At 43.0% G+C, this 27,745-nt stretch overlaps 1 protein-coding gene across 1 annotated transcript in view; it reads left to right on the plus strand.

Annotated features, from left to right (window-relative positions):
- The window catches only part of CCSER1 (coiled-coil serine rich protein 1), a 2,474,954-nt gene that overhangs the window by 2,371,606 nt on the left and 75,603 nt on the right, over positions 1–27,745 (plus strand). The gene's annotated exons all lie outside the window — the stretch shown is intronic.

The following is a 27,745-nucleotide window of genomic DNA, read 5'->3' on the forward strand; positions in this document are numbered from 1 at the left end:
GCTGCCAGCTACTTGAATTCCCTGCCCTACAAGATCAGATCTTGCACAGACCTCCTGACCTTCTAGAAGCTCCTCGAGACTTGATTGTTCAGACAAGCCTATGAGTAGGTCCCCAGGGTCCCGGCACTTACTAGAGCAGCGCCATGAAACCATTGGTGTATGTGCGCTATACAAGAACCTGATAAAATAACATAACATAACAAGTCACCCTTCTATTAACAACCCAGGGCTTAACCAGACCACAGCCCCACACACCCACAACACTGCAGAAACTCCTAAAGAGTCCACACAGTGAATGATACCACAAAATATGTCAAAAGATCAACAGACAAAATCAAAGAAACAAACATACTAAACCACTTATTTTTAGTGATTGTTAGAGACACAGAACTGGGCAAAGAGAACTTTTTATTTTGCTACACAGGACAGCCCTTTTATGGAAACCTTTTTCAAGATTCCATATTACAACCCCACCCTTTAACCAGAGTAGCCAAAATGAAAACAGAAACTACAAGGACTGTACTTTAACTGGAGAGGATGATTGTCTGAAAACTTAATCCTGGAAATCTACAGAGAATGAGAAGTTCATGTTCAAGTTTGGCATTTGTATAGCGCACTACTCACCCAGAGGGTCTCAAGGCGCTTGAGGGAGGGGGGGTACTTTACTTATCGAATATCCAAGTTTTTACTTGTTTTCTGAAGGAGAGGTGGGTCTGTGTAAGGCGGCGGTGGGTGGGGAGAGAATTCCAGGTTTTGGGCGCTAAGTAGGAGAAGGATCTTCCCCCATGGTGGATCTATGGATGCGTGGAATTGCGGCGAGGGCTTGATTGGACGATCGTAGTTGGCGGGTGGGGGTGTAAAAGGACAGGCGCGTGTTGAGGCATTCGGGTCCTAGATCGTAGAGGGCTTTGTGTGCGTGGGTGAGGAGGAGGAACGTTATTCTCTTGTTAACGGGGAGCCAGTCGAGGTCTTTCAGCTGACCGGAAATGTGAGCTTGGCGGGGGATGTCTAGTATGAGTCTGGCTGATGCGTTTTGGATGCGTTGGAGTTTTTTCTGTAGTTTGGCTGTGGTTCCGGCGTAAAGGGTGTTTCCGTAGTCCAGTCGGCTTGTGACCAGTGCGTGGGTGACCGTCTTTCTTGTTTCGGTGGGGATCCAACAGAAGATTTTTTTGAGCATACGTAGGTTGTTGAAACATGATGATGAAATGGCGTTGACTTATCTGGTCATCGAGAGGGAGGAGTCCAGGATGAAGCCCAGGTTACGTGCGTGGTCCGTAGGTATGGGTGCGTTTCCCAGGGCCGGTGGCCACCATGAGTTGTCCCAAGCGGAAGGGGATGAACCTAAGATGAGGACTTCTGTTTTGTCCGAGCTCAGTTTTAAACGGCTGTTCTTCATCCACTCGGCTACTTCTTTCATCCCTTCGTGTAGGTTGGTTTTGGCGGTGTTTGGGTCTTTGGTGAGGGAGAGGATCAGCTGGGTGTCGTCTGCGTAGGAGATGATGTTAAGGTTGTGTTGGCGCGTGATGGATGCAAGGGGACTCATGTATACGTTGAAGAGGGTGGGACTGAGTGATGATCCTTGTGGTACGCCGCAGATGACTTCGGTGGCCTCTGATCTAAAACGGGGGAGGCGGACTCTCTGGGTTCTTCCAGCGAGGAATGAGATGATCCAGTCCAATGCTTTTCCTTGTATTCCGACGTTGCTGAGGCGTTGTATCAGGGTTCGGTTGTAATGGGTGAGAGAAGTCTGTGTAGTGATAGAGTAGGTTTGTAGAATATTAATTTATTATACTTAGTCACAAGGTAGGTTTCAGGTAAGTAAATAGATGATAGTAGATAGCTTCACAAGGAGCAGCCTCCAAGCTGTTCAGCCTGCACACTCCAACAAACAACCAGCACATCACCAGGCATCCATGCATTCTATGACATCACCCTGCCTTCCCTTCTCGTGCAGGACCCGCCCAACACACACCAATCTCTTGGACAAGCAACCGGACCGGCTTCTCCAGACCATTCTGAGCTCTGCCTCGCCTCTACCTTGACGGGGCAGCTTCCTTGCACCTTTTTGGACCCTCACATGTAGGTGTGCCACCACGCTCCCTGTCCCCTATATCCCTGCTCCCTCCTTGCCTACCAATTAATCTCCTCCCTGCCTTTATTCACATTGTTGGATACCCATCACCGGACCTAACTACCGGACCCACTCCTACATATCCCGCCGCCCACTGATGTCCACCAGGCCTTAATGGGGCTCCGTTTTTGGGCCTCCCTCGTTTGTAAGTGGATTCTTTCACCACTTTCCATCACTCTGCATTAGCCGGCTCCAGGAACAATTTGTTTCTCATAGTGTTCTCTTCCTCCCTTTACTCAGTCACATCCCTTGGGATACTGCAACTAGACACTACCTTCTACTCGATGACACAACCTACGTCCTAACCAGAACGGGGATCCGTTTCTGAGCCAGCACCTACCTTGTGAGTTTATTTCCCTCTCCTCCTCCCTGAACCCACTACCACCCCCCTACACCTCCCCAAAACCCCCCCAGCCCCCCAGCCAAATCACCCCCTTCCCTTCCCCCTTCCCCCTCGCCCCCCTTGTCCCCCTCGCCCCCTAACCACCCCACCTTTTTCTCCTTCCCACCCTCCCTTTCCTTGTTCTCCCCCTTTTCTTTTATTTTCTTTTAACACCCCTTACTCTTAACACCACCAACCCCCCACCCTCTAGCCGCCACACCCGACCAATTTCAGTAATTGTTCTGACCCACCCTTCCACCTGCTCACCCTCCCCCCTCACACCTTCCCACAACCCCCCACCATTCGCTCCCCCGCCCGCCCTCTTTTCCTTCCTTCCTCCCTTACTTCGCTGTCACACCACGTACCCTGCTCCCCTTCCTATCGCTCACCTACCCCTTCATTTCCTCACAGCACCTCCATCAATCGGCAACCCGGCCCTGATGAAGATCGTAAATCAATAGGATCGAAACGCCGTCGACCCGCATCACAGCGCAATTCATGGCGCAATACCTTCTTTGGTTCCTAAACTAACATCAATTACCCACTTCATCAAGGAGGCACCAACAATTTTGTACATAGTGTTTTCATTTTTGTCTTTCTGCGCCTATCGCTATTTCTCACCCATATGTCACTCGTGCCATCACTGTTTGTCTCACTATCACGTAGTGCACAAAGCCCCCTTGGGTTGCCACCGCATTATATGCCTCAAGTACTGTTCTCTAAAACCATTATTTTGGCTGTTTTTTCAAATATTATCCCTTAATATATGATGCTATATGCACTTTCAAAACTAAAAATTCTGAGTCTCTCTTTCTTTTTGTCCAGATCCTTTGTAATGTTATGTGCATGCAAATATATCTGTTGCTCAAGTGAATATTGTTGTTTAATACATATCACCAAGCATTCAGCATTCCATTCATCACCAAGCACTCCTGCACTTATGCTGGCTGAGCAGTAGTGAAGCTGTAGCTAAGGAAATAGGTATTCGAACATTTACATCACAATATTTCCCTTTTCCTTAGAGAAACTATTAAACAGAAATCAAAATCAGAAAGTCTAGATTTTCTATACCTAACTTCACACATATGTACCTACATGGCATATAGTACATATATGTTCAAGATACGTAGATGTGGAGTGGGGGAATAGTAAAATTATACTTCCCAATACGCACTTACCTTTCAATATTTTGCCACTGATATTCTGTCCTCCATATTCCTTTACCACAATATTTTAGGTATTCTATTCAGTAATGAAATCTAACACATGGAGACATGCACTTTGAAACATGGGAGGGATCTTTATTTTTACCAAACCCATTTTTTTTATGTTTTCCAGGTGTGTTACCCTCTGAGATTGACATATATTAGCTCTTGTACGGTATGGTGACCAGCGTTGGTGTTTTTACTTTTTCACCTTTCGTGTATCCACTGTAACCTGTCTTGTGAAATAATTGAAACCTCATGCAAAAGAGCAGAGTTTGCCTTAATCACTGTCGGAGCAGTAATACTTTGGAATACTGAAGAACAAACATCTACTCATGAGTTTGTGGGTAGTCACAGGTTAGCCCACAAACCATTCCCTCAGTGCAACAGTCACACAGACATCATTTCAGGTTAAAAGTGCAAAGGAACACCCCTAAAAACTGTAACAAAAATATATTCTTTATGGAGAAAAAAGATACCCAAGAGCAAATACAATTGCTCTAATGCAGATGGTTTCTTCAGATGCCTAACTGCCCACAATATGCAAATATGCAGGCAAAACTCCAATCGAATTGAGGAAATGAGAAATTCGACAAACATAAGTTTCCAAGAGAACTTCTAGAGACCTGTAAGTGTTGAGGGAGAACTCCTGCAACAGGTTTGTGAACTCCTACAATTCATATATCTGCATCCAGGCGAAGGTGTGAACTTATGAGTTTAAACTTAAGCATTGCCCTTTGTGACTGATTACATCATGTGGAGAGGTTTATTTCACTTACACTGCCATGACGATGATTACTTGTAGGTCTTGAGTTGTTAATTTAAAAATAGTACTTGCCTTCTATAATCAGGTTAACCTATGTCAAAAATATTTACAAATGGAAACAAGATTCGAAAAAAGAATTGATAAAGAAAATCCTCCTGAATTGTGTTACTGACCAGTGAATGTTCAGATTCAAGTGAAAGATAAAAAAACACATGGAGCTTAAAGTTAGCAATTCTTGAATCCAAACGATTTGACTGTCTAGGTATTACTAATTTAATCATCTGTCGCCGCCCACTTCCTAGAGTAGGATCTCCTAAGTATATGTTTAGTGCTAGAGACATTCAGGTACTTTTATTTAAAGGTAGATTTGCATACCTGCTGAGTTTTTGAAGTGTGATAGCAGATGGGTGCTATTAAAGAAGCACAAATTACTCTTTTCCATTCTCACAAGCGATTTATAAAGAACTAATAATATATCTTTACCCTGGTTTAACAATTGTCAAAGGAAAAAGCAGAAAAACTGTGCATCTCTCAAGAAGATTACATTTATTATACAAATTTAGATTACAGAACAATATTTACTTTGAATGGTCACAGAATTCTTCTTGCCAGCACTTTATTGTTAGACGAACTGTATTATGTTTGCACTTTTCTCAGGATGAAAAAACACTATATTATTAATGACATATCTAGAAATACAGGTGGCCAATAGACCCTTTTCTAAGGATTAAATATGCACTATTAATCAACTATGTAGATATATGGAAGATAGCAGATGATGGCCTCTAGGTCTACCTAGTCTGCTCAACCTTAGACTGCTGCACCACAGTATAATATTAAGAGCTGTATTTGGTGGAACAAAATAAATTTCAGCTATGGTGGTCCCATGCCTTTTAGATTTAATGTACTACTTTTTGCCCCTCCAGCTTAAACTGGAAGGTCGTTGCACGTATTCACCACGCTTCAAGTAAAGAGAACCATCTCAGACCAACCGAAACACACATGCATCCTTAGAATTTCTCAGGCCCGGATGTATTGAGGAACCGGCCTTGAGAAACCCACACAGACTCCCTGGCCTGAGCAGAGTGTTTTTTCAGCTCTGCAGCACAGGGATTGGATGGGAGTCTGTCCCAGGTGCTGTTGAACCAGTCTTGAAGAGAAGAGGAGATGCAGCGTGATGAGACATGCTGCTGGAGGCGGCCGGCAGCTAAAGGTACGTTTTTTCTTTATATAGTTGTTGGAAATGGCCCTTTTTGCAGGGTTATCCCCAAACTTTTTGCTTCTTCCCCCCTTGTGTTTCCTGATCTGTGGTTGTTGGCAATAGGACTCTGGGCACTTTACCACTGCTGATCAGTGCTAAAGTGTATATGCTCTCTGTGTAAATTGTTATTGTAATTGGTTATCCATGATTGGCATATTCGTATTATCAGAAAGACCCTAGTAAAGTGCACTGAGTGTGCCAGGGCTGGTGATTCAAATTCTACTAGTGGGACTGCTGCACTGATTGTGCCACCCACATGAGTAGCCCTAAAATGGTGTCTCAGGCCTGCCATCGCAGTGCCTGTGTGCAGTCTGTGAACTGCCATGCCAACCTGGCCAGTGTCCCCACTGACCAGGCCTAACCCTTCCCTTTCTGAACACATTGGACACCCCATGGAAGGCCCAAGGTACCCCCTTGGGCAGGGTGCAGTGTATGTGAAAGGTAGAGTATGTACTAGTGCAGGTGACATGCTCTGGTAGTGAATTGCAGCAATTTTCGTTTTTCACTATTGTAAGGCTATCTTACCCATAGGCTATCATGGGGAATGCTGGCTACATTGGATACCTGCATATCTTCCCATAGGAGCAAGATAGAAAGTGGTTGTTCTCTTGTCTGACCTTTCTGTGTGCCTTGGCCTGTCTGTGAATTGACTGTCTGGTTTGTGAGTGATAGGGCTAGGGGATTCCAGGAGACAGAATGAGTCCGCTCAGTGGTAAAGAGATCTGCATCTAGACGGGAGGGAGGAGTTGTACCTGGGACCTGAATAGGACTGTGCCTGCCCCCCACAGTGCTGGCTCCTCCCCCTTTGGTGTGTTGATGACTCTGCCCTGCACTATGAAAGGAGAGAATGAATCCTGTCAACAAAGAGCTCCAGGGCTGTGCTTTCCCTCCACAATGCTGGCTCCACCTCCTTTGGGGCGTCTGATGTTTCTGCTCTGCACTGTGGAAGGAAAGAAGGAGTCATGTAAACAGAGTGCCCCAGAACTGGTTTGGACCGGGCTCAGGGCCCTCCTGCACAAAGGGAACAAAGACTTTTAGGGGTATAATTACAGGACCCCAGACTACAGAAAATTAGATCATCCTGGAATCAAGAAGGAACCTCTACCAAGGAGAAAGCTGCAAGACTGAAGAAGGAAGACAGTCCTGCTGTTGCTTTACTGAACTGAACTGCAGTTGCTTTGCTGCCAAGGAGAGGGGAAGGACTTTGCTGAGTGAAGGAATCTCCAAGGGCCTGAAGAAGAGCTGGCTCCCTGTTGAGAAGTCCCAGGATCAAAAGGACTTCACCCCCAGCTTCCCTGAACTCTGCTGAGAGAGTTCTGTCCTTCTTACAGTGCTTTGGCCAGTTGTGGTGCCTCGGTAAGTTGTACCTGTGTTGGGAAGCTGGAAACCAAGATTTTAAAGACTTTCTGCAAGTTTTATCGCATCGCTCGCTTGCGGAGCACATCCCCGTCAATGTGAGGAAATACCCGCCGGCTACGAAGGCCGAGATCGTCGCAGTGCCTGTTGCCGCTGCCAGAGTCATTGCATTCTTCGTTTGCGGGACGCACCATTCCGGTGCAGGAAGATTACCATTGCTGCGAGTATCTTCGCAGAGCCTGTCATCACTGGGTGAGATCGTCACAACGCTTTTTTGTGGATCACGTTGCTGCGAGAGTCGTCGCAGAGCCATCGCATTGAGGGGCCGCGAGAGTAGAAGATCGACGCTGAGCCGCACATCATCGCCACACTGGAGATCGTCGCCGTACCTTTTGCGAGCCGCTTCCACCGAAACTTGTGCACCGGAATCCACGCAAGGTATCGCATCCATCCCCATACAGACCGGAGTCACTGCCACACACCCGCTGCGTCCAGCGGGGTTGTTGCACCGCCTCCCCGCGGTCTCAGGAGTGACGCATCGCTTGCTTTTCAATGCTACAGCTTTCACTTGGAACTTTTGTCGTATCTAAAGGTACTGTTGGATCAAACATGACGCAACTGTGGATTATTTTAACGCAACCTTAAGAACTCTTTTGAAACCATATTCTTGAACTGTGTATGTTGGATTTTGGTCGTTTTGGTCTTGTGTAGTTTAGATTAAATACCTTTATTTTTCTTAACTGTTGTGGAGTCACTTTGTGGTGTTTTCACTGTGTTACTGTGAGTGTTGGTACAAATACTTTACATATTGCCTTTGATAAGCCTGACTGCTCGTGCCAAGCTAGCAAAGGGGATGAGCAGGGGTTATCTAAAGAGTGTATCCTTCTTACCCAGACTTGAAGCAAGGGTCCCTGTTTGGACAGTGGTACCTACCTCTGCCAACTAGAGACCCTGTGGCGGGATCGAGGAAAACACGAACGCCTTGGGTTTTGGTAAGGCTGGCTTTATTGATTTTAACAAGCGTCTTCGCCGCGTTACGTTTCTATAGTATGGTAGTGGAGGTTCGGTGTCTCGTCGAGCTGGGGAACTCCTCTCCTTTCTCTGGTCCTCGCCTGTTTTTCCTCCCTCGCGTGGACTTCTGGGTGATGTAGTCGCGTCCGTCTTGAGTGCCGGGCTCAGGTCACATGAAACAAAAGAGATAAACGAGCTCAGTAAAGTGCTCTGATTCACTGAGCGTGCTAGGGTAGGGGAGTGAGGAGTTGCACACGTGCACAGAGGTTCTACGTCGTGTCGGTCGTGAACGGTGGGGAAGGGGAACAGTGCAAGGAAAACCGTTGATGAGTGCTCTACGGAGGCTTAAAACCTCTTCTACCCGCCCAGCCCACGATAAGGTCCCGTACCTGGCTGAGCCACCCTTCCCTTGAAGTGCGGCTGGGCGAAGTGCCTTGTAGTTGGCCTCCTGGCTCTGCAGTCGCCGGCCTCGCCTCCTCCGTCGCTCCTTTTTCCATCTCCCTTTCGTCGCCTTCTCTGCTAGGACCGTCTCTGTCTCCGCTCTCCGACTCTCCGGCTCCTCCGGGTGATGAACACACCTCCGTTGTGGAAGACTCTGCTTTTTGTTCCGGCGTCTCAGCTGACCAGGGGGCGTGGTCGGGCTCGAATTCCGTCCAGTTAAAGAAACATCGCCCTTCCTCGTCGTGTGTGCTGGATGACTCCCAAGGAGACGCCCCGTTCCAGACCTCAGGCTGCTGTAGGGAAGAGAGAGAGGGGAACAGACATCGAGGGGTTGTTGGAGAAGGGGGAACCCCCTCTGCCCTCTGGTCACAGACCCCCAGATCTAACAATAGTTATTCTAACACCCCTGTGTGATCCCCCCAGCCCCCTGCAATCCCTCCCGTGTTCCCTCCACCCGCCCCTCCACCCTTTGTTCAGGGGGTGCCCGAATAGAGCCAGCTATGTTCAGCAGAGAATCTTGCCCTGATGACCTTGAATAATTCTTAAATCAATTATTTTAAATACAGTTTTCCATTAATTTATTTTTAATGTGAACAATGTATCAGAGTTTATTACAGGCATATTGTAGAGAAAGTTGTGTTTATGTTCCATGCAACATCCATTAAAAAGTTTCTTTTAGATCAAAACAGGACCTCACATATGAGAGAAATGGAAGGGGGTTCACCGAGATGATGCGCAGTAATATTAGTGAGATACTGCTGTTACAGTTTTGAAAACACACGTCACTATCATTGAATATTAGATGTAAACACAGTGAGACTTTGGACGAGTGTGTCTGTGCACTGTCAGTGAAATGACCTAAGAGGCTATGAACAAGCTGAAATTGGATCATGAATTCAAACCTGTTTTGAACAGGGGCCCCAAAAATTGATTTGGCCCATGCCCCCAAAATCCTTAAGATGTTCCTGATGGCTTAATTTCAATGAACCTTCATTTCGATGCACCGTGGCAGATTCTTCTTAATTCCATGCACATGGCATTAGCCTCATTTAAAACACTTTTCATAAACGACACAAAGTCCGACATAAGACCTATTACAAGCAAAGAAAATAGACCTGAGCACCCCATGGTGGGGAGTAAATGATAACCATATTTGAGTTACAGTGGGCTTCTCAAGCATAGTAGGTCCAAGGGCAACTGCATAGGCTGCCCTAATGATAAATAAATGATAAATAAATGATAAATGCCCCTGAGGTAAAGCTTGCTTTAGTGTATCATCAGCATGCTAGACACATTTCTATTGCCTGGGTGCAAGAGCCATTGGCAATGTGAATTAATGATACCCAATGCAGACAAGCCTGGTACCTAGGCGAAGCACTGTCTTGTCCCTTTGGGTGCTCTTGTAAGTGGTAGACTTTCCTTTAAAGCAGCCTATAGGAAAGCAGGATACCCAAACTTTCAGAGGGAGCGTTGCTTGTATGTATCACCAACATCAGTCCTTGAACCTCAAGTTTCCCCTTTTGAGTACTGACATAAAGGTGCTCTACTGCAGTTTGCATTTTGGTAAGTACATTGTGCCCGAGCTACACCATTATTTGCATACCTTAAAACACCTCTGTCTTCACTAAGTCGTATCTGTTTTCTACAGAAAATATTGTGATCAAGATAATATTTTTTGTTAGAAAACTGTTTTTCGGAACACGACACTTAAGCAATTACATTATGACAGTTTTGTGTTCATGAATGAGTAAAGTTGGCTAACATTGATGTTTCCGAACACTGCTTTGTCAGAAAGGCACAAACATTTTCTCAAACTTTGAAAATTAAAACCCTTTCTTTCTCTGCAATTGTTTGAACAGTGTCCCCGATGGATTTTATTCCACCCTACTTTGCATCTCAATAAAGCCTGCATTATGCATGCATCCAGTGTGTGTAAAATGCATTGAACTTCCATTTATAAGTTACAGCTCTCCTCCTCAGTCTGTTACTCACCTTTTATGCAGTCATTTCCCATTGTAACTGCTGCAGATGCCAGTGGCGCTCATACAGCACTGCCTGTGTCTTCAAGTGGAACATTTTATTGCTATAGAAATGATACTCTTTATTGATTTTTTTCTTTCTGTGTTCAATATAAACTAGTTTAAAATGTGGCATACTGCATTTATATTTGGCAAGAAAGATGTTATATTGGACAATTTTCACTTGTGAGAAGTATTCTTTTCAGAACTTTTTATTTACTGCTGTATATCAACAATGGTAGAAGATGATGTGAGGTATCTAGATCAGACAAATGGGCGTGACAGCAGCTGATATAAAGTGACATGTCTACCACGTGCATATTGACTGACATGCACGTGCTGGCAAGCAATTTTCCATAGAGGTGCATCTAGAGGTGCCTCTAATAGACATCTCCTGCGCACCCTCTTTTCACTCTTCCGACCCCCATGCTAGACACATCAGCATTTCTTCCTCTCTTGTGACGTGGCTAATGTCGATTGGACAGTATTGAACGTGGGCAGTATCTCTGTGACTTATGCTATTAATTGCCAATGCGGCAAGCTGAGATGATTGTGGCATAAAATTAATGATTCTAATAAACCTTTCACGGGGTACGGGCACTTAAGATACCTTGCTCATCAAAGCACCCGAGAAGCCCCCAGCATTTCACAAAGCCACAAGACTATGACTTCCATTGCTCTACCACCAAAAGCAATGCTGCATTATTGTAGCAATATGCCATGATAAATTATCTTGTCAACTTTCTAAATAACTATTTCTGCTATCAGAGTGTACCACCAGCATTATCTCTCGAATAAACCAATAGTAATTTTTTCAGTCATTATATATTCACAGAATAATCTATCCTGAGCTGTACCACATCAGGTGGTATAAAACTACCGATAAGTTTCCCGATAATGTGAAGAACAAGAAGCCTTATGACAGCCTGATACAGCCTAGCTACAAAAAAGCGAACCACGTGTGTATCAGATTGAATGCTTCCATGTAGGATCATTTCCATTCCATGACCATAGCATTTCTTCAGAACTGAGTAAGAGAAAGTGATATCATTCACAATGGAATCATTCAGAATTCCCACTGTGATTTTGGTCACACTGCTAGATAAAAGCAAGCCTCTGAAGTATGTGTAAAACAATTCTTATTATCCAGTTGTGTCAGCATTAGCCTTTTGTGTAATGGTCTCTCTCTTTAGTTCTGAGTTCGTCCACTTGAACATGAGTCTTCCCTTGTACTCAAGACCCACTAGGGTGAACAATGACAGGCCTGTTTCTTGTGCTTTTAAATTTTTGTTTCAAAAGCCTTGAGACATTTCCATACGTTTGTGATTAGAAAAACCCTACTCAAAGCGAAGCACGAGTTATTTCTAGAATGTAGACGACATTACAACATCTACAACGCATTCATTGCATACAATTATTCCCACCCATTGAGGCTTGTAGAGATCACGCAAATTATTTAAATACAAATCTGATCATCTTTATACCTAAAAAGCTATTGAAATTTTTTTTCAAAAAAGTGGTGCTGAACAGTATATTTTCCACGTTCCGATGTGCAAATGGGGCTGTAAAGAGGTGGTATGGTCTAAGGAAGCAAGAATTCTTGCTTTGTTCACAAATCAGCACACAGCATTGCACAACATCTCTGTGCATTATGCCTTGGCAGTTCTGAATCAGATGCCCTGTTAACAGCAGTGGTCTCTGACCTTGCTAGACTGCTGTACACAGCAATGAAGCAGTTTAGAACCAGGTAAAAAGGCAATGTATGAATTGAGTGTATGGTTGATTACTGGCTTACTTGCTAACTATTATAAGGCCACTGTTAAGTAGGATTCATTAACTCATCTTTCCATATGCATAATGTCAATGTTCCAAATCACTTAACACAGACCAGTGCCTGGATCACGTTGCTATAGCCAGAATGTTTACACCTACTATATGCACTCAATTCCAATCTGCCGTGGCGCATGATCAGATTTTAGACTGCCCAGAGATTTTTCACTACCACTTTTAACATCTGGGGCAATGAGCTAGCTGTGGTTTGTCTTTGCTGTACTACTATGCTTAGGTCCAGTGCACATGCTCAGTTGTAGCCAGTGTCCAGCAGTTTCGAAGATTTGAAGAATAAGCTCCCTGAGTTAATGGTCCTTTCTTCCTGAAGGTATTTTGGGTATATAAAGCTTTTAGTAGTGAAGTAGATCATGATTATTAGGCTTCCTACAGTTTATGGAGTTACTTGCTTTTCCTCTCCTTAGGCAGTGGCATAGGTGTTTCCCCACAAACTAGCAATACTTCCTAATGAATTAGTGTTGATGATGAGAATGGATGCGTTGTTTTTTCCTAGGGTAATGTTTCAATCGTTTACGTTGTGATTTTGAAACTAGATTGCTGCTGGGAACCTCTTGATTTCTCGCAGACAAGTAAGAGTGGAAAAGTCCCAATATTTATTCTACATTCTGTCTTATCTCATGTTGCAGCTCAAGAGTGGTAAACTTTCTACTATGATATGCTTTCTGTCCTTACTACTCTAACCGTACTGGGTCCTTTACAGTTAGAGAATCTGCAGCACTTCCATTTACCACAGGGACAATGATCATCTGCCAAATATTTCTCCGCCGATTGGAGGGGTGGAAATTAGTGTGACCAAATACCACAATTGCTGTACAATGAGGATGATTATTTGACAGCCAACTCACAAATTTGAGATCAGATTTATGTACACCACTCTTAAAACCATGCTGTAGAAATAAAGAAGATTAACAGGAAGACCCAACCTCCTGAAGACGTTCAGTCCAGTTAAGATTATGCAGATCAAAAGCTTTACAACAGCAATGCAAAACAAACATAGTAAAACTTGATTTTCTGTCAGAGCTCCCTATTTTTCTCTACAACACATTTAAGTGAATAGTACACAGCAGAATTTAAATAGATGAACTAACAGGACTCAATATTAGACTCAGACAGATATTTGATTAATTTGATTATTGTATTAAAGATTCAACGTTAATTGCCACAAGCAATTTCATGAGAATTTCAGTTAAGAATATCACAGCTTGTATACAAGTGCCAAGCTTTTAAGCTGGCTTTCTCGGATGATATTTATAAAATCAGTTTACAGAGTCACAGAGCTCCACCACCATTACGGCAGAAGGATAGTTAGTTGTCTAACAGCACACATCCTACGAAGAAGGGGAAAAGGGCTCAAAGTTAAAGACCATCAAAGAGTGAGCCCATTAGCTTAAACAGGGGAATAAAGGAAATGAAATATGGAAATAGTTCAGCAAGAAAGGTTTCAGTCTACCAACTATAGCATCAGCTAGGCAGTCTCGCAGTCTCGCAGCCGCCGTTGTTCCGCCTTCGTCACTCCTCGCTGCACACACCGCAGTCTCTCTTACACCTGTGATCTCTGCGTCGCTGTCATGAACGTAGGACGGTCCTCCTATGTTTGCCGGGTGCTGCTCCAATAGGTTGCCTGCAGGTGACGTCATAAGCCACTCCCCCTGGCGTTCCTTCTGGGTTTGTTCCTTAAAGGGCTGCTGAGTTTCCTGTATAGAGGGTAACGTGATATATATGAGAGGCTTGCTGGTATCAAAGGGTAATAGAGTCCGCTGTTTGTCATCGGACTCGTGACAAAGACATTTGACTATGAGAGGAGTGTAGTGGCTTTAAAGGAAGAGAGCACTGGCAGGAGAGATACATGTTCATAGGAAGGGGAAGAGAACAAGAGATAATGATACATCAATGAACTATGAGTACACAGTATTAGGCACTGATAATTGGTGTTTGGTGGACTTCTTGTAAACGCAAATGAAAGTAGGAGTGTTCCTTTTGTTGAGTTCCACTCAAGAAGAATCTCCTGGCTCATTTTAGCACACATGCCCAGTTCATATTGGAAAGTATTTTAGTAAGTCAGGAAAGACACTGGAACATCAATGCAGAACTACTCTCTTGTATCAGTGGTTTATACAATTTGTTAGACATCAAGGACTTGAAATTCTATAACATTGAGTTAATCTTTAGAAACAAAGGATTGGGCACAGGGGGCAGAAATTTAAAAAGTGTGCAGAAATATCAAATGTCATGTTTTAAAGTCATGAAAGGTAGAAGGGGTTTCGGAAGCCGAAAAACATGATGGTTGAAGAGCGAATGTAAAGAAAACATGGTAATGAAAATGGATTTCACCGTTTGCAGGTGCTAGTCATTCACCACAGAAGCTAGGACAAATGTTGTGTATGTGTTTAACATAAACATAACATGCTTTATTATCTGGTTTCCAGTTTGTTTATTAGGGCTGTACTCTATGACCTGAGTGCCTTACTAACTTGCAATCCACTCACTATTGCCTACTATTCTGTTTTCAACAGTGTGTTTACTCACCCTCTGGGGTGCTATAATCTTATTCGAATCGTCATTGCACGGCTTCAATATTATTGCTTCTTGATTGTTATTAGTGTGCATACTCTTGTACGATTACTACCCTATTTTTGCAACTCACTCCCTACCGAATATTACACTGTTTTCAACAGTTTGTTTATCCTACCTACTGTTTCTGTAAAGCGCTCTGATATCTGCAAAGATCTTGTTTGCGCTATATAAAACTTTAAAAAATAAATAAATAAATAAATAAATAAAAGAGGAAGATGTTTGGGGTGATGGTGTGGGGGTTAACCCCTTGTCAGCCAGGCTATATGACTACATTGGTCTTTTCATATCCACCCCTAATGCCAGTTTGTACTCTACAGTGTAGATTCCGAGCAGCACCATTCTTGTCAAAAAAGTAGTACATGTTGTGGCTTTCATTATGATGTTAAAGGTGGGGACATTCCTGGACTGGAGAGCACCACAATTGTGTTTCTGCAGGCTAGCTCTGTTGTTGCAGTCGTGCGTGAAGCCAATTTCCCTATCAGGCTTCTCTGCACTATTTTGGCCCGTTAATCTGTCTGGAATTTCAATTACCACAAATGAGATGGATCACCGTGGGTTTTCTGAATTTGTACCCATATTTCCTGACGAAAAAGGTTCTGAGTATGATCATTTAGAACATGTTCCCCTACTCCTTTGAGAAGAGGAATTGTTTTCGGCTTTACAAATGGGAGTATCATTGGGGAAGATTGGGAAAACATAGGAAAAGTTGGCATTCTTGAAATTCTTATATGTTTAAAACGTTGATACAAAACAAATAATGTACACAGCCCGTTATATTAAAAATAATTCCTACGAATATCAGAATTTTTTTTGGTCTTTAAAAAATTCTATCTCAAGCACGCCCTTTCATTATATACCTTTCACTCCCTCGCACACCAATGTTTTACAGTCCATAAGCTCTGCATATCGTTCCTGATATTCCTGTGTCAGATGCTGAATATTGCCTCAGTTCATGTTTTCCAATAATAAGCTTTCTTTCCTGGTTTTCTGTTCTCTCTGTACAATTCTGCTCCTCAATTATTACCTATTTTGTGATCTATTTTTTCTTCAGAAGAGTCATTTTGCTTCTGTGATCACAGTGCATGCGAATACTCTCTGCGACTTCTCTCCTTTTTTACCTCATAGCTCCTCATTTCCATGGGTCATTTATTCTCTGTGTTACTTGATGATGTCCCTAAAAACATTTGGATATTCTGTGTTATGTGATCTGCTTATTAATATTATCCATATCTCTGCAACAGTTTTCTAACTGGTGCCTTATTTCATTAGGATATACCGCACATGTCTCTGCTGCCTGTATTTTAAAGGACTCTACTGTGATACTTATTCATTGAATTGGAGTTGCATAACAAAAAGATGATCAAGCTTCCGTAGGTGCAGCAGGTGCACTGTCCCTAGGTCCCCCACTGACTTCAGTGGCCCATCAATCCTGATTACTGCAACATTTTATGATTCAAACAACAGTCATAGGGATATAAAAACTGGGGTGACTCTCGAAGGGGCGTGACCGATGTGATTAAGGGCGTGGCTGAAAAGTACAGTAAGCTGAAATTCTTTACTTAGCTTAGCGGGCCACCTGACTAGTATTTTGCTACTTCTGTCACTACATCCAGAAATACAATACAAAAACTAACATTACACTTAAAACAAGCCAGTTCTACTGGCTTTGTCAATGGTTATTAGTTGCATGAGATAAATAAATAAGCAACAGCCATGGCTTCGTGGTATATCATATTGAAAATGCTTCAGTTCTGAAATGGTGAGACAGTGAAAGAACTATAACGAGTCTCTTTGAAGTTACATCTAATGCAGTGCAGTAGTACTGCCGCAGAGTTAAGATTTATGTTTTTCATTCAAGGGTAAAAATGGGGCGCCCGATAGGGACCTGTCTCAGCACCTGCTTTTCAGAACTGCAAGTACTGAGCACCGGCAAGACCCGGCCCACTTTAAGCTCTGGGCCCATGACACACTGGCTATGCCACTGATGCTCACAATAAGAAGAAGTAGATAAACAGTTGCAAACTGAACGGTAAAGCACAGTAAATGAAAGCCCGATGGAGCATATTATTGGATCATTTATTAATCAAAGGTAAAAGATGCAAGACAAATGTGAAAGAATATTCCATCATTCAACATGTATCAGTACGGCACAGTCCAGCTTTATCTTAGCGCCGTTAATTAAAACAGTTAAAAAAGTTAAAGATATAGTTGAGTTAATTGACTAAACAATAAAGTCTTAAGGTGCTTTCACAAAGAGAAAGGATGTTTTTTCCTTAGTTGAAGGGGTAAAGAGTTGAAGGAGCAGGGCCTTGAGATGGATTGCTTTAGAAGTGAATTTAGGAAACTCTACTAGTAAGTTAATTGAAGTTATGAGTGACATCTTTAAATCTTTCTGGAGCTTGATAATGATTGTTTTCTAGTAACCCAGAAAAGATCCACAAAGAATGACTTTACAAAAATATACAGCAAATTACCCGTTGGCTGGTGTATTTTTTGCAAAATAAAATTGCAAACAAATTTCAATAAAACTATTTTCCCACAAACATCTTTTGGGGAAAGGTTTTCATAGTGACATGTATGGCGAACGTGTTAAAACGTTTCAACGTCACCATGTGTCAAACCATGAACTTTACTCAGGTCCACCGACGAGATGAATATGTCAGGTCTCACAGGGCCGGACTGGCCTTTTATTCCATTGGGCATTTCCCTGGTGGACTGGAGCCATTTGAGGACGGTTTTAAAAGGTCGGGACTGCTCCTGGTGCCTCTGCCACTCTCTCTCAAGCTCCCAGAGGTTAACTGTAGCAAGCAAAGGCAAGGCCGGACTGGGAACCACAACAGGCACTGGCAAAGTGATTGGCCGGCCCCCCTCCCCAATCGTGGGGGGGAGGGGGTTGGAGGTGCCGCCGAGCTCTTTGCCGGGGCCGATTTTCAGCTGATTTTCGTACAGGGGCGATTTTGCAGCTATGCTGCAAAAACGGCCCTGTAACAAAAACGGCCCCTAGGGGCCCAAACCCGGGCCCCACCCGTGCGGCGCACTGGGGGATTGCCCGGTGCCCGCTATGGCCAGTCCGGCCCTGAGCAAAGGGGGCTTTGAGAATGGTGGGGGGGGAGAAAGAGAGCGGGAGAGAGAAAGCGATCAGATAGGTAGAAGAGAGAGTGGATGAATGGATGGATGGATGGATGGGTGGGTGGGTGGTTCCAAGGGTGGATGGATATGCTTTGAACATTTTTGGTAGGGCTGCTTTTGCCTCTCTCGTGCGGCCTGCTGTCTCCTGTTGGCGCTTGAGTTTCCACTCTTCAAAATCTGGATTTTTAGTTATAGCTAGTTTGTACCTATTTCATTGAATCCATAGGCTCGCCTACTAATGGACTGAACACTGCCACAGACCTGTGTCTGTTGTTTTTTATTGTTTTTATTACACCGCACATTTTTCTGCAGCTGCGTCCGACGATCATTGGACAGCAAAGAGGGGCTGGAAGGGAAACAACAATGTATTTTCAAGATCATGCCATTGCTTTGATGAGAAAAGTACCAAATGTAGATAAAAATACATTAATTTTGCTTCCACGTATTTTAAGCTACTTCTTTTAAATGTTTATTCACTGCCAGGAAGTTAATACATTCCTTGCATATCATAAAATACTTGTACACATTACAAGCGCAGTGGAGGCCTTAGCATCATAGGCATACCTGCAATGACAATTCAGATATGTTAAACCATAATGATATAACTGAAAGAGTAAAATACAGCATGGAGTGTATCACTCATCACAAGAATCCAGATACATTTCCAATCTGTGACGCCATCACGCAGCGAATACAAACTGTAGAATCTGAAGATATATCACGTTGGATAGATGGCTTCCATTGCGTCACCGTACGTATGTCAGGCACGTGCAAGAAATCCTTCAGCGCTGCCACTCAGTGCGCTTATGGAATGCTGTGCTGAAGATCCCGTAGTGTTTCAGCTAATAGATCTGCAGATATTCTACAACATTTGAATGTCCACATATACACATATAACATATACCGCGGTAAACGCAAACGATTGGCGTGCCCTGTGGCGGCCTTTGATCGAGAGTTGCGTAGTGTGGGAGGGTCCGATTGCATAACTATTCTGACAATAAAAACTGAAAATGGGGCAGATTTATGATAACTGGCGCATCCCCAGGGATGCAGCAGTTATTTTGCGCCGCTGCTCCGCCACCCATGGTGCGCCGCATTTACAATGCGGCGCACCATGGGGCAAAAACGGCTCCGATGCGTGACGCATCTGTGCCGTAAAGGTGGCGCATTGCTGGAGTTGCATCGCAAGCGTGACGCAGCTCCAGCAAAGGCTCGGGGGTGCCCCATCTTTACAATGCTGCGTCAAGAACTACGCCTGCTTCAAGCAGGCGCAGGGTTTTGACGCAGCATTGCCCTGAAAGTGACTGAGTGCAATCTTATAGATTTCACTCAGCCACTTTTGCGAGGCGCACCTGCCCCGGAACGCCCACCCTGCGCCGGAACGCCAACAAGTGGCGCAGGGCTTTACAACGTGACGCATCTGCCTAGATGCATCACGTTGTAAATGGGTCGTAGGGATGCGCCACGTTTACGCCGCAGTTACGTGATGCAAACGTCGCGCATTCCCAACATAAATCTGCCCCAGTATTTATGGGCTACTCCCGTATAGCTCTGTATGTAAAACCATTATAAATGCAGCAGACAGCTCAATGCTATGAAATATTTGAAAGCCTACATGATGTTCTTGTTCTAGTAAAGTCTCGACGCTGCACACCCTTGCATGCACAGCGCTCCACGGGTCTCTAGTTAATTATGGGCTATGTGCATACTATCAAACATACCATTCATACAAAACCCTGCAAACTGAAGCATTATTCAAGCTAACATTGACCTCACTTCGAATCGCTCTGTGTATCTTTTGCATTAAACTAGACATATTTTCTCCAGGTGATCATTAAACATATTAAACGGATACATGTGAAATGGAACGCATTCTGCCATTAAACACTGACAGGTTTTAAAGAATGAAACGGTTTTCGATACCCGGCTCATCCAGCCAGACTCCGCGCCGGCTGCCTCTGCATGGCTGCGTCTGCCCACTGGGTAGCGCTAGAAGCACGCCAGCCACTTTCATCCCGATCCATTTTTGGCTGGAGTCGACTGCAGTCTTAGAGGTCATTTCCATTTTAGAAATTAGGGTAATTGTATCCTTTCTTGTAGCTAATTTGAGAGGCACCGGCATTCTCCCGCGCTCCGCTGTGGAGAGAGGAAGGCGCCTCAGAAAAAGTCCTTAAGTGATGAAAAGAACACACATCAGACGGAGGGCACGCAGCGAAGGGTTTGTAAGACACTTCAGCTGATGTGTTTGAACAGTGCAAGGTCAGGCTTGCTCCGCTGGCTTAGTAAAGGTACGGGAGGGAGCCGTGGCTTGCATACTACAGAAGTGTCTAGGGGGGGGGGGATAGGCCAGAATTATTAACCCGCAGCAGGAACCAATATATTGTACAGGATTGAGGCAGAGCAAAAACTCTGATGTAGATTTCAATCCTTCACACAGTGGCGGGCCGCATGAAAAATTGTAGCGCTGCATTGGTTAGAAAACTGTGCACCGGCACAAGAGTCAAAGGCCGAAAATGTCAATATAAAAAAGTCAAGTTTTTGCCACACAGACATTCGCAATGGAACACATATGGCCACCAGTGTTTGGCTTAGGATTTGGACTTGACGTCCACCCTCTAGTACAAATTGCTATGTGAAAACAATAACAGAAGGCAAGCCCCATAAAATGTGTGCTTTGGCATAAAGCACCCGTATCTCGCATAGCTTCCAGACAGGAAATATCACTGGGGTCCTCGTTTGAGGCGGGTTTCACCTGGGAATAGGTGTTAATGCCAAGGTCAAGCCAATATTGTCGACCTGGCTTCTTTCAAGACATAGGGTGTTGTGCTAGTCTACCCCAGACATGTCTCCTTTGCAAGCATTACCGGGAGATGGGCATCAGCTCTACAGGGCACACATTGCTTTTGATGCTGCTTAAGGGTCAGGTTTTTGTGCTAAAAACCTTTTACAGTCGAACGTTGATCGATTTTGATGTTTGTGCCACTTTTTGTCACTTGTGCTGTAGAAGGCAGCATTACTATGAACCGAGATGGTGAAGAAGCAGCCTTGATATCTGATTGACGGAACCACTATGTCAATTACTTATTTATTCATTTAGTACACATTTGCACTTGAATTGCTGTACACTGACAGAAGAGGAAGGTGTACACAGAAGGATGCTGAATATCATTTGTAATGAACAGGATAATACATATATAATCAATAAAATATAATCGTTCTCATGTAAAGCGGTATATCAAACTTTCAAATAAATAAAATAAAAAGTAATAATATTGCACTGCACATACTTATACTGCAAACACTCACATTGAAAGGCAGAACTGTAGCTTGTTTGTGAAAGGTTCCATGTGCAATTTGGTAATGATGGAAAGGTATGGCAAGCCATTATAGCCGATCTAGCTTTATGTCCAAGCTCAGGGTCTTTATGTAGATCTACCACAGAAATGCATTTGTTGCATGCATTGGAGAGTCTCAGCTATTCACAGCACAGAATGGCTATTGAGTCGCACATAGATGAAGTTTTTGGCGCTTAAAACCTTAAATGCTCGGAAGTTCATCGAAGTTGATGTTTGCGCCACTTTTCTCTCACTCGTGTTATAGAAGGCAGCATTGTGACTAGAAATGGTGGAGAAGCAGCCTTGATTTTTGAGCAATAAATCACTATGACAGTTTATTTAATCAATATACATCTGCACCTGAATTTCTGTATACTTGCAGCACAGTAGTAACATTGAGAACTGTTAATGATGATTTCTGATTAATAGATCTAAGTATATAGTAGATACAGTTTAATAATGCACCAAACATACTTATATTGCCAGTTGCAGCCCGTGTAGGTAAGAGCGGTGAGGCGGGGTGGGGGGGAGATTCGACAGACGACAATAAGGGAAAATTAATGATTTTTTAAATTTTCCGTCATCGTCTGTAGAATACCCCCACCCCACCCTACCGCTCTTACCTGCACAGTCCGCTCCTGTACATTGCAGACATTATCACAGCAAAAGGCACACTTGTACATGAAACAATTAGCAATTGAGACAATAAGTTGCTAGGCTGCATTTCATCATTCAAGCAACCACTTTTATTGAGTAAAGGCTATGGACCCGATTACAATCCTGTTAGGAAAGCATTCCTACCGAATCGGTTCCAGAAAGCTTTCTGGATGACTTAGAGTGGGTTAGTCCGACTGAGCGATTAGGATGCATACGGATGCTTCCGGATACGATTCGGCCAGACTCCTATTGACATGAATGGGAGCCTGTGTTTATTGAAGAAAGGGGTGGCTGTGGAAAACCTTGCACCCTGTGGTAGCCACCCCATGGTACCTGCTACACTGTGCATGGTTGGGAAGGGGGTCCCTTGGGTACCCCCATAGGCCTGATTCAGAGGGCCCTGTGTGAATGGGGCCTGCTACAGACCCCCAAAGACTGATTCTGGCAGCCTATTAGTTCTGGAGAAACCGATTCGGAAAGGGCTGTCCGCATCAGTCATCGTACTCGCTCGCTCTGAAAATGAGTTTATAGAGCGGCATGATTCGGCTCCAAAAGACTCAACCTATCCGAATGCCTTTCGGAACCGATTCTGAAAGCCCTACAGATTTATGGGCATCATAATTGGTCATTGGGAACTGGGTATGATTCGGTCGGAAACAAGGGCTCTGAATTGAATTTGCTGTAAAAACACGGGTTGACCCAATAAGTCGCTGGGACCTGGGTGAATAAGTGATACAAACAAGGTGGTCCCAGATACTAAAACGGATAAACCATAAATGAAAAACTTAAATGAATTCAAAGAGAATATAACAACATTGTTTTTATCCACAACGTGTACCTTAAAAAATTATTCATAAAATACATCAATAATTGATCACATTTGATCCCCCTAATAAGATGGAAAGGGAAGGGTAGTGGTTGAATAGTGAAGGGACTAAATGAGTAATAGGACAATGGTCACTATGACCTAAATAAACCAGAACTAATAAATAATTGACAAACTAAAAATCACAATTCATAAATTGATTAAACAAACTCATGCCTCTAAAAAACAAAATCACAAATGATAAATCAGGAAAGAGGCTTGAGATACGAAGGAGTGTCGACGTCAATCTCTCCAGAGAGCCGTCGAGAGGGGTCGAGCCTCTGTGAAGGTTCTCGAGCAACACCTCACCTGCGGTGCGCAACACATCGCACTTGAGCTCCAAATCTACCACAATGCCGGGGCTGCATTAAGAAACCAACGTATCACCTTTCCACATAGTAAGAAAACGACACATCACTCCTCTCCAGTAAGGAACTGAAGCATCACCTTCCCTGCGAGGCAGTAAGGAATCAATGCATCGCCTCCCCTGGAGCAAAGATCTGACACATAACCTTCCCTGCGTGCAAGGAACCGATGCATCACCTTCCCTGCAGCTGTTTTTGCTTGTGATTTTTGACGCATCCTAGGTACTTTGTGTTGAAAGTGACGCATCCATAGTTTGCTGTGGACAGAACTGTTTTTACCTTTTAAAAGTCATATTTTGGTAAATGTATGTTGGATCTTTGTTGTTTGGTTTAGATAAAGATTACTTATTTTTCTAAACTGGTGTGGTGTCCATTTGTAGTGTTTTCACTGTATTACTGTACGTGTGCACAAGTGCTTTACACACTTCCTCTGAGATTAGCCTGTCTGCTTGTGCCACGCTACCAAGTGGGTTAGCAGGGGTTGTCTAAGGGTGTAACTCCCTTATCCTGACTAGAAGCAAGGGTCCCTACTTGAACAAAGGTGCAAACAATTGCCAACAAGAGATCCCCATTTCTAACAGTGTCTAATCGTTAAAGTATCTGTGGGCAGATTAAAAAAAAACATTTTGTTGTAGCAAACCCTGAGATCCTCAAAATCATTGGGTTTGATACCGCAAAATTGAGTTTTGGAATTTGCCGAAGCCTTTCAAATCTCAAAATTTGTTTAAAAATTCATTGAGAATTGCAAATAGAAGGGGGCATGAAAGGGGCATCCATTCCTATTTTCAATTTGTAATGCTTGCCATCGCAATTGTTGTAGCAAATTAACTCCTCAAAGCAGGTGCTAATACATTATCAAAGGAGAAGCTGCCCCTGTTGTATATCCTCCCCTTTAATAATAGTGTTGGGTGCCATTATAGCAGCAAGCATTAGTCTAGGGGTTCAACTCTCTGCTCCTACTATGTGATCTCAAATAGGATTTTTTTTGAAGCACCAGTTGTTCCTTTAAGGAACACAGGGGCATATTACCAAGCAATAGCGATAATTATCGCTATTGCTTGGTTAGAGACAAAAATTTACCGCAGCGCTGCGGCGATTTTTACCTCAAATAAACCTTGGTATTACCAAGGTTTAACGCAAATGCGGTAAAAATCGCCGCAAAGCATGAATATCGCTAAAAAGTCAACGATATTCATGCATTAGCGAGCTAATGCTCTTAGCCATGTTATCCACCTCCCATTGGATAACATGGCTAAGAACTGCTCAGGGCAGGTGTTAGATTTTGGAGATATTCCCGCTTAGCACGAATATCTCCAAAAGTTGGTAATAGGAGATAGCGATGTTAGCGACTGTTTTCAGTCTCTAACATCTTGGCACACCCACTTTGCATCTCATTAGTGATAAATATCACTGATATGCAAAGTGGGGCCCAAGATGGTCGCTATCTCCTACTAGCTGTCGCTAACTGGTGTTAGCGGCAGCTAGGTAATAGGGAGATAATTTTATCTCCGCTTTCTTGGCTTTTAAAGCCAAAAAAGCAGAGATAAACCCCCTTGATAATATGCCCCACAGTCTTCTTTAACACCTTAGCCGCGGCCGTTATTGCGGCGCAGTGCGACTGCTCCGCGGAGTGGGAGAGGCTGCGTCGGCCGTTGGACGATCGCAACACCAGCGAGGTAGTGCTTGCGACGGCCAATGGCAGCAGGGAAGGGGTTAAGAGAAAAACACGCCATTTGAAAATTCCTAGGAATGGTGGTCTATCATCTCTGCTAGGCAACCATCACTGTTTTGTAGGCAATTATAAGGGGTAGCAAATAGCAAACTCCCTAAGTACTATTCATTAGTGAGGCGGTTCTGTGACCCCTTGTAACGAGATTTTGCAATGTGACCTGTTAGTATGTTAGTTAGATTGCAAAAGTAAAAGCTGGTCGCAAAAATCCTATGTGTACATTTGGTCCTAAGTTATTTCAGTGTTAATCCAAACTCAGACTACAGTTTGTGCTGTTGTTTATGTGCAGAAAACGTACCTGTTTTCCAACATATTGGTCCTTGTTTTTAGAAGTTAGAATGCAGGAAACTGATTCTTAAAATATTGGCAGAGCAGCAGTTTTTGGGTACCTTACTGAGAATAAAAGTATTGCTCAATGGTCCTACAATCTAGTACCTAAAGATAAATCACCTACCAGCTTGGAAAACCATTATCAAACAGATTTTAAGTTAAATTTTTGAAAGGAATAAACTGTATCACCTATAAACTGACATTAGATCAAGATTGCATAAAAACGCTGTGCTTAATTAATGAGAAACCCCCCAGATGAAACTTTGCACTTCTTGGCCCCATCCAATATTTCTTTGAGGGAAAAACAGTTTGGAGCAATGATCTCCTGAAACAAAGGTTATGTTTTGGGGGTACTGAGTCTCGTCCTCCACTCCTGAACTTTCCATAGTCTACTATATTTCCTGCAAGAAGTTGGAAGACCTTACTCACCTGCCATGTTGAACTAACACCACATATTGGCATATTGTATAAGTAAATTCACACAGTAGACAAAGCCTCTTTTACATACCTAACCCAAGCGTCCACTTTTGAAAAAATATGATTATTTCACATTATCAGTAATCACCAAAGCCTATTTCATTATACTAAACTATACTAAAAATACTATACTACACTATACTATACTATACTATTTCTATACTATACTATACTACACTACACTATACTATACTATACTATACTATACTATACTATACTATACTATACTATACTATACTATACTATACTATACTATACTGCATCTAGACAATAGTTGTCTGTAAATTCTTACTGCAGTACATATGTAATACACTGATTATAAACCATGGTATACTATATTACACACCGTTCCTATACTATAATGTTTAATGTGTTTATACTGCTTGGCGACCTGCACTGTATAAAGTGGTTAAATAAATACATAAATAAATATACCTAGCAGAAAACAACCATGAAGGAATAGTCTGCGTATACTAAATATAATCATTGGATTCATGGGGTCATCAGTGCATTGTGTGGCATAGGGCCTCAATTCAGGAAGAGCCCTTTTGTCATTACTGGAACCAGCATACCATTCACAGTAGGGCTGAAAGTGTCTATTTATGGTAGGTTGTGAGAATCAGTATAAGAAGAGCCTCAAGTTATATATTAATAGTACCTACCTAAAGTAATTAATAAAATTGCTTTAAATGTCTTTCCTACCTTTTTTTCTACCAAACCCACATAAAACATAATATAAAAAAACACTGTTCCTTTGTTGTCGTGTTTTTTCAGTGTCAATCTTCAAGAGTCAAACTTAGTGATCAGGTTGCATGTCACATATATGCAATCATATAGCTTAATAGGATGAAACACAAGTTCATCAATGGAACCTATTCTTATCTAGTGTTAGTAGAGCCACAATTCAATGTCACCATAGACAAGTCAACACACAAGGCAGTAGAGACTTAAATGTATGCCAGGTTGTTCAGTACTTGTACAACTAGCATTTTTAAAGACCAACAGAATCTCCTAATGGCATTTAACTGTGGAAAACTGAAGAACAATTCGAAATGTATCCCATTCATACTTAGGACCTGATTGACTGTACAGAGAACAGATTGTACTCTGTCACTCCACCACCCTGACAGACGCGTACTCTGAGTTTAGAAATGCCTGCTGACCCAGCAGACATCTCTAGTCATTGACAGGAACCACACATACAGCGGTTTCTATCAATAAGTTAAAGGTTTGACAGACTGTTCGTGCCATCAAACCTTTACCTTGTTTTTCCAAAAACATAATCACACAGCAGGATTTTGTTTTAAAACAACAACAACTAATGACCCCTACACCACTGGAGTGTATTCCCATGGTGTGGGGGGTAAGTATAACACAACTACAACAATGCATTAAGAAAATATCAATAATGAAAACTAGATGAAAAGGTTTGTAGTGAATAAAATAGAACCTTTAGATGGAAGTCCATGGAATTAAATGTTGTGTCATGTGGAATAGTTAAAAAGTCCGAAACTTGACTTAGTTTCTCTAGTGGAATTTTTTCCAAGGATTCCAAAGATTCTACAGTTGAGGGCTCTTGAGAGTAAGACATGCTGGTTGAGTTGCCAAAGTGAAGAAGAAAGAAAAACAAAAATGTCTAGCAGGCAAGATCGACAGGTCTTGGAAAGATATAATCCACTGCATTGGATAGGTTTGTAGGCACTGACATTTAAGACTTTCTGAATCTTGAAAAAGATCAACATGTGTAGAGAGGCTCATGAAAATCAAAGAGAGGGTATCTTCTAGTGCAATGTTTCAGTCTTGCTAGTTTCTCTGACATTTTCCAAGCTTTTCCCCCCGTAGTGAATATCCTTTTCTCCAAATCC

Source organism: Lissotriton vulgaris, chromosome 3_1 (assembly GCF_964263255.1).
Source record: "Lissotriton vulgaris chromosome 3_1, aLisVul1.2, whole genome shotgun sequence".
NCBI classification, from domain to species: domain Eukaryota; kingdom Metazoa; phylum Chordata; class Amphibia; order Caudata; family Salamandridae; genus Lissotriton; species Lissotriton vulgaris.